Below are 15,900 nucleotides of genomic sequence, written 5' to 3'. Positions count from 1 at the left end.
TTCCTCTTACAAAGACAGTAGTCAGATTAAATTCAGCCCACCCTAACGGCCTCATTTTAGCTTAATCTCCTCTTCAATGGCTCCATCTCTAAATACAGTCACAGTCTGAGGTACTGGGGGTTAGAACTTCAGCATATGGATTTGGGAATGGGGGGGCGCAGTTTAGCCTATAACAACAACCCTATAAATAAGCTTCTATACAGTAATAAAATATCTTCTCCATTCTCCTTCTAGTTATTAATTTCTTAAAAAAAAGGAGGTGGGTACCTGGGTGGCTCAGTCAGTTAAGCATCTGACTTCAGCTCAGATCATGATCTCAGGGTCCTGGGATTGTTGCGGAACCTGGATTAAGAAGAACCAAGCGGCACTCGGAGATCTTGGAGGATAGGAAGTTTATTTAATGTCGGCGGGCTCAGAGGAGAATGATCTCCAAAGTCTGAGCCCAGAGCACAAACAAAGGGGGTAATTTATACACTTCTACTTCCACATACTTGGCACTTTTGGCACGCGCGGGAAGCGGGGCAGGGAGAAGAACCCGGAAGAGCCTGGGGGCAGGGACTGGGACTCCCTTGCTGGCTCGGTTGGCCATCTTAGGACGCAGATTTTCCCTCTTCAGGATCAAGCCCCACTTTGGCCTCCAGGCTCAGTGGAGTCTGCTTGTCCATCTCCTGCTACCCCTCCCCACACTCAGGCTCTCTCTTTCTCTCAAATAAATAAATAAAATCTTTAAAAAAATAAATAATAATAAAAACAAAATTTTAAAAAAATTTAAAAGGGGGGGCCAGAGAAGATGATGCTAGTACTTTTCTTTAACATTCCATACAATCATTAAGGTAGGGCTCTCCACAAACCCCCCCCCCTTTGTTTTGAAGCCTAACTTTTATTTTGTTAGGTGCTACCAGAGAAGAATTCTCTCCCAAAATGACCAGACAGTAGAATCTTCAGAAAGCTTGGCCGTCATTTCCACAGATTTAGATTTGCTTGAAAACAACTGAACTATTTTGTGAAGACTTAGTTTCCTTAATAAAGAATTTTGTGTCTGTGACTTCAACTATGTATATTTCACCATAAAATTTTAGTAATCAGACAAGTGTGTTATTCTCAGTAATATTCTTAATTTAAAAAAAAAAATGTTTTTGTAAACTGCTCTTGTCTTTATTTTTGCTTGTATCTGGGTTTTGGGCATATTAAAACTCTTGGTTTAGGTGTTTTTAGTTTTTACCAGACAATTTTATTGAATCATTTTATTAGCTCTAATATTTCTTTTCCCAATGATGACTTCAGCTTTACCTTTTAAAACGTAAGTTAAAAACATGATCTCTGAAATGCATCGACTAGGTTCAAGTCCCAGTTTGAGCAATTTGCCAATCTATCTCTGCATGAGTTTCCTTGTCTATAAAACTGAGATAATAGTATCAACTTCCTCATTGGATTACTCTAAGGATTAAATGTGTTAATAAGCATCATATTCTTAGGATAGCACCTGTTCTTTTTTTTTTTTTTTTTTTAAAGATTTTATTTATTATTTGACAGAGAGAGACACAGCGAGAGAGGGAACACAAGCAGGGGGAGTGGGAGAGGGAGAAGCAGGCTTCCCGCCGAGCAGGGAGCCTGATGTGGGACTCGATCCCAGGACCCTGGGATCATGACCTGAGCCGAAGGCAGACGCTTAACGACTGAGCCACCCAGGCGCCCCAGCACCTGTTCTTTTTTTTTAAATTTTTTATTGTTATGTTAGTCACCATACATTACATCATTAGTTTTTGATGTAGTGTTCCATGATTCATTGTTTGTGCATAACACCCAGTGCTCCATGCAGAATGTGCCCTCTTTAATACCCATCACCAGGCTAACCTATCCTCCCACCCCCCTCCCCTCTAGAACCTGTTTGTTTTTCAGAGTCCATCGTCTCTCATGGTTCGGCCCCCCCCTCCAATTTCCCCCCCTTCATTCTTAGGATAGCACCTGTTCTATGGGAAGCATTTAGCAAATTATCCTTGTGTGGTGCTATAGCAAAATAATGACAAGTTAATCTCTTTCCTATTATTTTTCTTGGTGAAAATCAGATACATTGTTTGAGGAAAAATGACTTTTCAACTAATTATCTTTCCTACAGCTCTGAATATATAAGTGAATGAAAGGGCATTTGTAGCAGAAGCTACTTGTTTATCCTGTGACCTTATGCTCTGCAAATCAAGCAAGCTCTGTAAGAGTCTGGTTTTCTTGCTTGTTTGTTTGCTTTCCATTTTCAAACTGAGTCTAATGTGTTCAGCAGATGTTTTTAAGTATAGTAGGGTTAGATCTCAGAATTTAAACTATTTATTTTTAGAATATTTCCCTGTGCTTTCTCACTGGCACCTCAGATCATTCCAAGACCACAGCAAAAAAGAAAACAGACTCCAAAAAAAAAAAAAAAAAAAACTGTTGACATAAAAGCAGGGCAATAAGATCCTCAATCAGAGCCAGATTTTTCTCTCCCAATGTCTCAATAAGGATGGATAACCTATGATGACCAACCATCTTGATTTACCAAAGTCTGTCCTACGAACGGCAATGAAAATCCATTTCCCAGTAAGTCACTCTCCAGGATGCAAAAAAAAATCCAGATTTTTGGAAATGAGAAGTTGGAGAAAAAGTACAAAACACATATGATGATACAAAATATAGGAGCTGGAAACAACACTGTTTTGAATGTCAAATGTATATGGCATTATCAGCCTCTTGTAGTTATTGTTTCTTTTCCAACCACTGATACAGACAACCATGATCTGTGGATCACAAAAATGGACCATCCATTATTTCATCACTCAAAGTGATGCTACTTAAACATGCAAGTTAAGTGTGTCGTGGTCACAAACATTAACAATCCATCCTTAACTTTGTGAACTAGTTACGCTCTGTATTAAGATAGTGCTACTTTAATTTTGACATCGTGACTATTTTGATTATATAATATAAGAGTTCAGATAATGAAAATGAAAATGGTTGCATTATGGGGCGCCTGGGTGGCTCAGTCGTTAAGTGTCTGCCTTCGGCTCAGGTCATGATCCCAGGGTCCTGGGATCAAGCCCTGAGTCGGGCTCCCTCCTCGGCAGGAAGCCTGCTTCTCCCTCTCCCACTCCCCCTGCTTGTGTTCCCCCTCTCCCTGTGTCTCTATCAAATAAATAAATAAATAAATCTTTAAAAAAAAGAAAATGGTTGCATTATAGTCTTAGTCAGTTTGGGCTGCTAAAACAAGACATCATAGACCAGGTAGCTTAGACAACAAACATTTATTTTTCATAGTTCTGGAGGCTGGAAGTCTGCAATCAGAGTGCTAGCATCGTCCAGATCTAGTGAGACCCCTCTTCCTAGTGTACAGATGATTATCTTCTTGCTGTATCTTCACATGGTGTAGAGAGAGATCTTGTGTCTCCTCCTCTCTTCATCAGGGCAGTAATCCCATCATGACAGCCCCAGCCTCATGAATTAATATAACTCTAAATACCTTCCAAAGGCCCGGCCTCTAAAAACCATCTCACCAGAGATTAGGGCCTCAACATGTGAACTTTGGGGAGATACATTCAGTCCAGGACATATACCAAGGACAGCATCACCCAGCCATTACAAAAAAAAAAAAAGCTAAATGTGTTATTTTATTTTATTTTTAAAGATTTTATTTATTTGAGAGAGAGAAAGAAGGAGCAGTGGGAAGGGGAAGGAGAAGCAGACTCCCCCCCGAGCAGAAGCCCAACATGAGCTCAATCCCAGGACTCCCGGATCATGACCTGAGCCTAAGGCAGATGCTTAACCGACCGAGCCACCCAGGTGTCCCTAAATGTGTTATTTTAATGATAGATGAAAGGATACATGAAACTGGATCAGGGAGTTAACCAAAAGAGCATCCTGCACAATATGCAGAAAAGAATTTGGGATTAAGCCTGGTGGAGAAAAGGATATAAAAGCCCATGAAGACTGAATCTCTCAAAAAATAATAATAAAGAGGGTGGGAGGAAACTTTTGGAGGAAAAGGATGTAATTCGCTTACCTGTAGTATTGAGGCTTTCATAATGAAAGATTTCTCATTTTTCAGCTTTCTCAAGATGTGCAGAAGCACTTCAATAAGATTTCTTTTTTTTTTTTAAGATTTTATTTATTTATTTGACAGAGACACAGGGAGAGAGGGAACACAAGCAGGGGGAGTAGGAGAGGGAGAAGTAGGCTTCCTGTGGAGCAGGGAGCCCGATGCGGAGCTCGATCCCAGGATCCTGAGATCATGACCCGAGCCAAAGGCAGACGCCTAATGACTGAGCCACCCAGGCGCCCCTAAGATTTCTGACTTTACAGAAATGGAAGGAGATAGCCTCATTAGACATGTGCCCACAAGATGATTGTCATTGTTGCGGCCGAGTCAAAGATGTGGAAATGTTGGCCTGTCATGAAATCTTATTTTCAAATTACAGGACAAAAAGAATATCCTTCTCTGGTTTGAAAATGCATTGAAGATGAGAATGGAGAAAGGGATCCAACAGTAAGACAGAAATGTATATGTGATTTCTCCAAAACTTTGATAATCTTTGAATAAACCATACAGAACCCCCAAAAGGATAAACTGCCTAAACCCAAGTTTTTCAGTGTTATAGGTACATTGCAACAAATACTCACACAGCAGAAAAATTACTTCATTTTGGAAATAAGACTATTTCAGAACACCCATAAAAAGTCACCAGAAAAGAGCAACCAAGTAAAAGAGGTCTTCTTAATTTCTTTACTAAAACTGTAACTTATTTGGAATCCAACATCGGTTTTACAAGTTCAAATTACCTCTCTGCTTTAAAACCATTTCCCTGAGAAAGAGAGGTTCAAGTTTGATGACATCCAGGGTGCTTGGGAGTGTTTTAAAATAATGGCTATTTAGACATGAATAGCCTATATGAAAAATTTATACATGCAATGAACCTGATTGTCAGCCAATCAGGCTTCAGGAAATTATCAAGGAAAATAAATTATAGGGAAGCTGATGTGTGATTTGAAAAGATAAAAGAGCTTTAAAAGGAGAGTATTCGAAACTTCTGAAACATGGATTCTAGAAAAGTTCTTTTGCCCGAGAGATCCTTGGAACTGCATGAGAAAGACATCTTCCCACATTGAGTAGAGGGAGAAAAAACTAAAAAAAAAAACTGAACAAAAAACCTGACTTCCCTCTCAAAAACAGCAAGAAAGAAATAGAAATCTGAAATCTATTATGCAAATAAACTATACGGTTGACAGAACTGAGATTACAAACTATTTAAAAAGAAATGAAAATCAGGGCGCCTGGGTGGCTCAGTTGGTTAAGCGACTGCCTTCAGCTCAGGTCATGATCCCGGAGTCCTAGGATCGAGTCCCACATCGGGCTCCCAGCTCGGCAGGGAGCCTGCTTCTCCCTCTGACCCTATCCCCTCTCATGCTGTTTCTCTCTCTCTCAAATAAATAAATAAATAAAATCTTTAAAAAAAAAAAAAAAAGAAATGAAAATCAAAGACTCTTCATACCACAACCATCAGAGCAGAAGAAAAGTAGTTCTCTGAGGGAAATGTTTGATTTAAAATATGCTAATCAAAGAAAGACTATAAATAATGATCTTAATGACTCACTTTATGAAGTTAAAAGTATTATAAAAAGCTAATTTTCAGGAACTTGAAAGAGTGAATTAATAATGATCAAAGTGAAAAATAAAATAGAAAACGCACTTAAAAGAGCAGTAAACTCTAAAAGCAAATTCTTTGAAAATAAATGTAAAAACTAACGTTCTTTCAAAACTGTAAGAATAGAGAACCATATAGACACTGGGGAGGGTATGTGCTCTGGTAAGCGCTGTGAATTGTGCAAGACTGTTGAATCTCAGATCTGTACCTCTGAAACAAATAATGCAATATATGTTAAGAAAAAAAAAAAGAAGATAGCAGGAGGGGAAGAATGAAGGGGGGGAAATCGGAGAGGTAGACGAACCATGAGAGACGATGGACTCTGAAAGACAAACTGAGGGTTCTAGAGGGGAGGGGGATGGGAAGATGGGTTAGCCTGGTGATGGGTGTTGAGGAGGGCACGTTCTGCATGGAGCACTGGGTGTTATGCACAAACAATGAATCATGGAACACTACATCTAAAACTAATGATGTAATGTATGGGGATTAACATAACAATAAAAAAAATTTTTTAAATAAAAAATAAGAATACAGAGCCATAAGACAAGCATTGGAATGAGAAAGGACACATAAGTTCTGCCTAAATGAGCAATGAATAATTTATGAGTGAAGAATTTATGTATTAAACTTACGTACTAGTTGGCCTTGGACCAACTGACTTGTGCATGTTGTCCTCAAATAATTACCACTAGTGGCCATTTTATCTCAAAAGTCCTAAATTGTGTGATATATTATATATTTTCACTAATTACAAGAGGTTATTATAGTGAGTATCAGTACAATAATTTAAAAATAAAGAGAAAGTAGACTTTTCCTAGTATAAAGTAAATGACTAAAATTGGCACAAAAGTAATCAAAAGCTAGAACAGGATAAATACCATAGAAAAAGTTAGCCAGTTTATTTTACTAATAAAGGCACCTAGATACGGTTTCCTAACTGAGTTATAGTTAACCTTTAGCGAGCTGGGGACTTCCAATAATATCTCAACTATTCCCCCAACTAGGACCTCCACTTCATTTTATGAAGTCAGCTTAATGCCAAAACCCACAGATATGGCTCCAAAAATGAAAACTAATCAATATCAATTAGGAGTATAAATAATTCTAAATGAAATGTTATCAAATACAATCCAGTAATATATCAAAAATCAGATTATATTCACAGAATATACAAGACTAATTCAATATCTAGACATCTTTTGATATAATTTCTTATATCAACAATGTATAGTCATTGGAGTCTCCATTTATCAGAATTACAGTTTCCTTTAAAAAGTCATTTCTCAAGTTAAGATGTTGATCTGTAATTGTGCTGGGGACAAGTCAGCCTGGGCTGATATAGAAAGCATTACCAGATATTCACAATGTTTCACTATTTGAAATCTTGAGTCACTGAAAGAAAGTCCACAAATATTTCCAGTTGGCTGATCTTCTAAAAGCAGTGGTCATTTCAGAAGAAGTAGCATACTTGAAACAAGTTCTTCCTGGAAGAAATTTTTAAAAGATGTTCAAATTAATTGTACAGCTTCCATGTATTTGTGAGTAGCTAGAGACTTGGGTAAAATACATAATTCAGAAACAAAGTGTGAAAAGAAATATTCTCATAGTTGGTCTGAAAAGCATGTTCCATATACTCTCATGGTATTCCAAAGAAGAACACAATAGACTAAAACTTTTAAGATTTTCCATCACAATACTAAGACAGACAGCACTTGTAAAGAAGGGAGACGCTCACATACAGAGAGAGAGAGAGAGAACCATGAGGAGAAGGAGCAAGCAGAGCAAGAGGAACAGAAGGAAAAATAAAAGGTAGGGGGAGGGTGAACAGCTGGTTTATGACCTTTCTTCCAGCCTCAGGATGCCCAAGGATTTGGTCAAATCCTCCTTGAAATACTAATTCAAATAATTTATAACAGTACCTCAGACGTAGGATAAATGAGACTCTGAATGAGGTCACCCTGTACTCACTGTCAGGTTTATTGAGTAAAGGGTAACCTGAATAATAAGGCACAGACACTGAGTAGGGAAAAGGTTAAGGGGTAGGGTAAGCAGGGAAATCGAGGAGGGGCCTGACTGGGCTCCAGAACTATTCCTGGCAGGCAGAGATGTTGAGACAGGGCGAACAAGAGATAAGGGAACAAACCAAACCACCCCACCCTGGATGTTAAGGGGTATTTTTTTATGGCAGCTACACTGTAACCACAGAAAATGACAAGACCTCAAAGCAGAAATGAACATTAAGGATGTTATTAAGAGTCCTTTCTCAAACCAAGATGGCACAAGAATCTCAAGGCCACGACAAGCTTTCCTGTCAGTTCTCAATAAAAGACTGCCAGTGACAGCCCACAGTGGAAACCCACTCAGGACCCCTCTCCCTCTAGAGAGCTTTTCTCTTTCCTTTCTGCTCTCACCTTCACTTAATAAACTTCCACTTCACTTCACCCTTTTGTGTCCCTGAGATCCATTCTTCGACTCCTCGAGACAAGAACCCTGTAACCAGAGCAGAGGGCTGGTCCCATATTGCCAGGATGAGCACTGGAAGAGATTATGGTACTAACAGTATAAAAACTGAAAGTACTGGTGTCTGATGGCCGCCCTGAGCTGGTCTGACCCAATCCCACCTCATCTGTCATGACCTTATGACCACAGGGCTTTCAGAATGTCATTCTGGGAGACCTCTGTTATGCTGTTCCTGAAAATGCTGTGATTTTTCCTGCCTGTATATTTTTTTAAGATTTATTTATTTATTTATTTTAGAGAGAGAGGGAGAGAGCTCATGGGGGGAGGGTCAGAGAGAGAGGGAGAGAATCTCAAGCAGACACCACACTGAGCACCGACGTGGGGCTTGACCTCACAATCCTGAGATCATGACGTGAGCCAAGACCAAGAGTCAGACACTTAACGGACTGAACCACCCAGGCACCTCTGTCCTGTGTATTTACATAAAGAAAGTAAATTGGGCAGGAGGAAGCCTCTTGTGTCTCATGGGTTTCATTGTTAATGTGAACCTAAGACCACAGCTGCTGGTCAAGCCAAATAAGGCTTGCAAAGAAATGAATAAAGGTATTGGGAAGAGAGTATTCAGTGACTAGGGGCAGGCTGAGAAAAAGTACTCACACATCTCTTCACTTCTTCCATTGTTTCATACAACATTTTGAGAAATGTTCTCTCCTTTTTATGGGGCAGGTATACCCTTATTAAAATAGAAATAAATTGTATTTATTATTCGATCTTATTTAATTTAAAAGTAAGAAAACTGTATTTATTTCATTGTCTGTTTTTTAATCACAGTAAAATTTTCATGTTCGTGTACTCTCCAGATGAGTAGAACTTTGGGAAACTTCCAGTATTTGAAACCACCATCTTTTACTTCTGAATATTACCAAGTTTAAGGCAATTCTCCTTTTAAGGAGGCCTCTGACATAAAGATAAATGTCCATCTTGAGAGATGAATTTTACTCACAAATTGCCATTGGCCTTACCTCTTTTCTGGTGTTGTGGCAAGTTTTCCTTAGTATCTTCTCTGTTCTTGATTCACACACTCCACCCTGGTCCCTCTCAGAAACCAAGGATGTCTTTTCTCCCTCCTGATCATCCAGCTTCAAATTTGACACTTCAAAGAAAACTAGCCCTGAAGGGGAAATGACAAATGTCAGTTTCTCCTGACTCAGGGATATCTGAGGTTAAGATCCATGCATGTAGAAATATATACATGAAAGAAGGACTATATGTATGAGCAATTCAATTGAGAGAGGCTAAAAGCCTGAAGTAGGTCCTAAGCAAATACAAGAAAACAGTAATAAAATATCTTGTCTCTTATATCTCATCTCTATGCTTGTACCCCACCCCAATTATCTTTGAAACCTCTCATAGAGACAGACAAACCTGATGAAGTAGCTTGAGACACATCACTCCTTCCTGCTAGCTCTTTTTCTCCATTTGCTGGCATCTCCAATAGCATTTGAACATCTTCTTCCATTTCATAGTTTTGTAAAATCTTTACTAGAAACTTGTTGCCAACGATTGGTTTACCTGATAATATGGGGGGGGTGGGACTGCTGAAAACTGGAGTCTCCTAAGGAAATTATATTTCACAAAAAATATTCCTCTTGGTCAACATGCAGTAACACCCCCACTTCATGAACTACAGTTATGGCACCAGTGGGCACAATGGAGAGCAAAAGAGTAAAAGCAAACAAACAGACAACAGTTAGATACCAAAGAGAGAGACAGGCACGTCTGAGAGAGATGAGAGTGGCCTACTGTCTCATTTAGGTTTAAAGTGAAACGAAGATTTCAATTCATACAGGACTAAAAGCTCTGACAATTTAAAGATATAGTCTTCTCTTTGGCCTTGATTTTTTCCTTTCCTTAACCAGGATAGGAAAGTGTTGAAAAGTCAATAGATAAATATTAAGGATCCTAAAGGCAACAGCTAAAGGAATAATACACACAAATTCTGATGAAAGGAACATTGTGAAAAGGATACCTGTATGGGAGATACCCTCTTTTTGGAGGATGTTCAAAGGAATTTCCAATGAATGATTCTGGAAAATAAAATTTAGAAGATTTTCAGTTTGGTGAGATACCTGAGCACACTGGAGCAATTAGATTTCTTGGACAGGATGGATAACCAAATTTGACATTTGCGGGTGTCTTTTTGCTGAATATTGTCACCCAGAAGATAAAGTGAAACTAAGGCTGTAGTTATCTCCACAGACTTAAATTTTATCTTACAAATTTTAGTCAGAACATTCATAGACAGTTAGGTCACTGAAGTCAAGTTGGAGAGAGTTCCAGTCTTTGGCTTTGCCCCAATGCCACTGTGATTCTGTGCCCAACACTGGGCTCATGAAAAATCCAATATAGCTGCAATGAATTCATGCTCCATTTTTACACTAGCATAACCCTCACAAGGACATCTACAATTATATATAATTTTCTAGAGCTCACAGCTATTGCGTGGTGAAGCAGCTCAATACTAATATTTCCTTTATGCAACATTCCCTCCATCTAAAGCATGCCTGACATGGAGTCACTAGTATTTAAATTCATGTGTCCAATGTCAATATTCCCTTAGCATCCCCAGGATGCTTGCTTGCCCTAAAAGAATTATACAAACTTAATAATAGTTTTCTACTATTCCAATTTTCCTCTAACTCCTGGGGGTAAGTGATAACTAACCTTGGATGGCAAGCACTCCATTTCTGAAATCACTGAAGACAGATTTCCACTACGAGAGTTTGCTTTTTAAAGGAAAGTAAATCTAATCAGTGCAAATCCAGCCAATGCAACTCAAGTGATTAGATCAAGTTTGGATCTCAAATACCCCTGATAATCTGATGAAGCTTCAGACTCTTTAACCATGAAGATTATACTCCCAGTTTCTTTTGAGTGCATAAATCTTCTAGAGGTATATTTAATCCCTGAAGCCCATTTATGGCAGTCATGTTTAATCCCTAGATGAGCAAATTTTCCCTTAAGAGTCCAGTGTCTAAACACAGTCCTATTTATCCTGCATCTTAAAAATTAGGAAGATTAGTAGTAGTGCCAAGGAAGAGTGAGTATAACTATATTGAGAGCTAACCAAAAAAGAACTCTTCTGTTCAAACTATCTGTCTTTCACTTCTAGAATTTCAAGTTCAGAAAGAAAATACAAATTTGCCATTGTAGTGATGGTTTTAAAATATTTGATAAATTTCTAAAAATTTATTTTTACTCTGTCAAGTGACGGAGTGACTGTTTTTTTCTCAGCTCAATAGAAGTTTTTTGTCTGTTTTTCTTGAACAAGATCAGCCAACAAGGATCTTACAAAGAAAGCAGGTAAAGATGGTGTTCCCCTCCCATGCTGCTCCTAAAAATGCTGTCATGAGAGACCAATATTCTTCTTTGTGCCTAAGGGCTGTTTGAAAATGAAGTTTTCCATCTTTAGGCAGAGTTGAAAGACATTCCAATTTCAGTAATAGTAAAAATTATTTTGGTGTTGTATTTAGAAAGCAAACTAATGATCTGTGAATTTCTCTGACTGATTTTTGTCTCTTAAGGCCCTTAAATATTTGCCCTATTAAAATGGAAAAAGAAAAGAAAAGAAAGAAACTTCACTTTTTCCCTGAGAAGGAAGTCACTCCTAATTAGGAAAAAAATACATCCTGAATCTCTCCTTAATTCTTGATAAATGTGATCTTTTAGAAGCTTGTGAAGTTCATTAACTTTTTCCTAAAGAATTTACAGCAGGAAGTAAACTATAATGTGAAAAAGTTGCATTTGAAAAAGCCATTGAAAACACCACTCATGTATTAATTTATTATTCATTTACTGGGGAACTAAACGATTCAATTCTTTGTTATCAAAAATAGGATTCCTTTTAGAAGATTATCAAACAAAACTTCGGAGACTGATTTTCTTTTACAATCGATGTGTTTTCAGTGACTAAAGAAGTTACACTTTTAAGCAAATCATATCTCCATTGCTGCAGCATTACTGAGAGGTGAAATCAGTTTTTGCCAGGGCTTTTCTCCCCATGGTACTAAGTCGTCTTAGAATAGAGGAACTAAAAGTCTTCCTTACTTGACTTTCAGCTTCCAAACCAAGATCAAAAGATGCCTAGATAACTTTTGACAAGGAATAAAAGCTCACAAAACATTTAATCAATCTGTTTTCCCTAACAAGATTTTTTTTTCTAATATGCATATCCTGGATGTCTCCCCAGCATCCACTCACGCTGGTTTTTTTACTGGAGAGAGGAGGGGGAGGCTGGCAGGAGAAAGGGATCCAGCCCGGGGACGGGTCCACAGCACTGAGAACAGCTAACCTCATCAAGCCCCTCTTCTCTGTTGATGGTTAGCGCAGGCAGCAGCCTAAAGGATAGGGTTAAACCAATCAGCAGTTTTTATAAAAATCAGTGGTAGACTCTCGAGAAAGTCTGGTAACCATAGTCCCTAATACAATTTTCTTTCGGGAAGTTTTACTTAAATTGCCTGTACCCTATATTGTACCCTATAATGACTTTCAATACTCAAAAACTAGCAAGTTGAAATGTGTATCTCTTTATTTTTGGACTTTCTTCTTTATATTTGTTCTATTTCATTTTCGTCTGAGGTAAATCCCTCTGCCCGTTTGGGGACCTGGACACATCAATTCTCCCTACTTTGTTCCTCTAAGTCTCTCCCATTTTACGTCCAAAAGATGAACTTTCAGTTTGAAAGCAAAGTGTGACATTTTTTTCCTATAATACCTTTTCCATTTATTAGGATGCTTTGAGAGGCACAGCTTATATTTATTTTGGATTATCTTTCTCTGAACATCAAAATAATTTTCTTTTCAAATTCCTTCAACTTATGTTGTTCTCAGTTCATTCTTATTATCTATGTTGGTAATTCTCTTTTGAATTAATGTTTGAGTATTTTAATGATGTTTCAGGATGATATATGTTTACTCAATATATTTCAATATATTTACTCTATCATCTTACTTTCCACTATATTTCTTTTTTGAAATAAACATGTACTTGAGTAATTATTGAACTTAGTTTCCTTACCAAATGTTATGCACTAACTAAGCTTTCTTTTTTTTTTTCATTCTAAGTTTTCTTTTATCTCTTCAATACTGTGACCCTTTTCTTCTATATAATACTGACTTAAAACCATAAAATAAAACTATGGAAAATCATATTGATTAACATAGATTTGTTAATATCTTAAAAGCTTCTTACAAAAGTAATATATTAGGAAGAAGTATGTTTTATTGCAAGAATTAAATAATTAAAATTATCTGTTTATGTTGTAAATACAATGTAAACTGAGAAGAAAAATATCAGGTGACAATCTTGATAGGTGTCAAAGGAAAGAATGTGACGCTCTGCAATAAACTTCTGATTTTAAAAAATTCTTATTAAATTAGACACAGTAAAGTACTTTTTACAAAAAAAATCAATTTACATAATACAGATATGTTAATGCCAAAATTTTTTCTTCTCTTATATTTTTAAGTGTTGCTTCTATCTCAATTGTTATAACTTTTTTATAAACATACACTTCATGCTTCCTATTTTGCTTTCTATCTTTTCTTTCCCAAAATTTTCATCTCTACATCTTTGTCTTCAGCATCATCTCAGAAACTGCTCAAATTTTAGCCTAAAACAATCCTTTATTCTCTAATATCAATTCATTTTTTTTAACTTTACTGCACTTTTTGTGTTATTATAATTTGTACTTATATTATGGCTTTTAATTTCTTTATTTTCTTTTTATCTAGTTTTCCAAGAACCTCAGTCTGTTCTTTCCCAAGCTTTTTGTCCCTGTTCCATGGAGGTCATATCTTTCATATACTGTTGATGATGATGAGCAGTTTTAACTTTAAATTTCTATCTAATTTATTTAGTAAACCATTTAAAAAACTGAGCTCTTCCTCTGAGTCTTCTTAAAGTTTATGATCATTTTTCTCAATATTTAAGATTTTTTCTTTTTTATACTCCTATTTTTAAAAATATTTTTATTTATCCTCAAATGAGTAGGAATCTTGCCAAACTCCCATGCTAAGAGGCATGTAGATTTCCCTTGGTTCTATTCATTTGATATACATATATGTGGTCTGAATGACCTTCTAAGACCTATACTTACAGGTCAATTTGTTGTCATTAGCACTTTTCTCAATTCCCAGTACTCTATCCAAATTCTTTCCTCTAAGGCAGTGCTTTTTCAAACTGAAGATTACTATGTATTAACAGATCCTGAAATCATTTTAGAAAATCACAGTTAGCAATGTGAGTGTGCATTGCACATAACTGTTTAAGTATTGCTTGGTGATGGCTTTTTTCAGTTGTATGTACATATACATGCATATGTATGTAAAATGCATTTCTTACTGCTGTCATAGTCAGAACTGTTTGAAGAGCACTGCTCTTGGCTGGGTCTCTTGGTTTATATCCTAGTCCCACTACCTGTATACCTAGTCCCACTACTATATACCTAGTCCCACTATCTTTTGAAATACTAGACATAACAAAATTCAAACCCACCTTCAGATGGTCGTATTTGTTACACATCAGGATACAATAAAACTTCCTTTGATTACTCTGACACATTTCTCCCTACCTCTCTCGCCAACCCCTTCTGGCCCTGGTCTTGACAAACACTGCTCTTAAATGCAATGATAAAGCAGAAAGATGGTTGGAAGAGTTGCTCTCTTTCTCCAATGGACAGCATACATAGTTCAGGGATAACTGTTGAATTTTATGGTTTAACATGACCCTACATTTCTAAACAAAGGAGGCAAGAATGAAGTGTCTTTCAGCCTTCTTTCATGTAGATGGAGCTGCTGTATCTGTTTGGAACATATCACCACCAGCTGTGTATTCAGTAGAAGGAAATAATTGATTTGCTATTAGTCTTCTACTTAACTGTCTTATTTTTCAAACTTGTCTGTTTCATTCTAGATATTTTATGGAGAAACTACTGTAACATTTCTAGTCCGATGACATTTGAAAGCACTTATTTTATTTGAAAGCACTTACTTTATTTAAAATTGTCATTTGCCTGTTTTCTGGTATCATACCCATTTTTTCTCTTATCTCCTTTTCCCTTTTGGTTTATTTTACTTTGTGAAGGAATTTCAATCTAAAATGGAACCGGAGGATATAAAACAAAAAATCTCATGCATATGCACTCTGCACTTAGGAAAACAAAATGTAAGAAACTGATTTTCCATAAATGCCTGATTTACAGAAAACTGATAATGTTGAAATTTTCTTAAATGATAGGGAATTGGTCAAGGGTTACTTTATATGAACCTTGGGATATTTTTGTTTATAGTTTCTAGAGACATGAACAAGAAATGCCACAGATCAAGTCGATCTCACAAAATAAGCAGAAGTGAACTTTATTTGTATGATTGGACTAGTTTGTCTGCTCAGGGAATTTTCAAAGCTGGTCTCTGCTTTTGATTTTAAGTCTCTAAAGTGAAATCTCCCCTCTTCGCATTCCCTGCCCATAAATACAACCTACCCCAAACCCTCATCACGCTCCTCTTGCTAGAGTTTGTGCATCCCAATTTGCAATTCCTCTGCTATTCCCAAATAAACCCTCTCTCTCTTTTTTTTTTTCTTTACAATTTTGAGCTTCTTCAGTTTACCTATTTTTTAAGTCAGTTTTCCTTGGTATCAGAAGTAGAATCCAGGGATGCCTGGGTGGCTCAGTCGGTTAAGCATCCCACTCTTGATTTCGGCTCAGGTCATGAT

General features: G+C 37.1%; 1 long non-coding RNA gene across 1 annotated transcript; it reads right to left on the bottom strand.

The window, feature by feature from the left end:
• Window positions 1-6,814: 6,814 nt before the first annotated feature.
• LOC144382114 (uncharacterized) lies at window positions 6,815-9,763 on the bottom strand. Its single transcript, XR_013448528.1, has 4 exons — window positions 9,552-9,763; window positions 9,149-9,297; window positions 8,784-8,859; window positions 6,815-7,150 (listed from the first exon to the last, which is right to left on the bottom strand). It is a non-coding gene; the product is annotated as an uncharacterized LOC144382114 (long non-coding RNA).
• Between the last annotated feature and the right edge of the window lie 6,137 nt (window positions 9,764-15,900).

This window comes from Halichoerus grypus, chromosome 6 (assembly GCF_964656455.1).
Source record: "Halichoerus grypus chromosome 6, mHalGry1.hap1.1, whole genome shotgun sequence".
NCBI classification, from domain to species: Eukaryota; Metazoa; Chordata; class Mammalia; order Carnivora; family Phocidae; genus Halichoerus; species Halichoerus grypus.
This window is presented reverse-complemented; position numbering and strand designations above follow the sequence as displayed.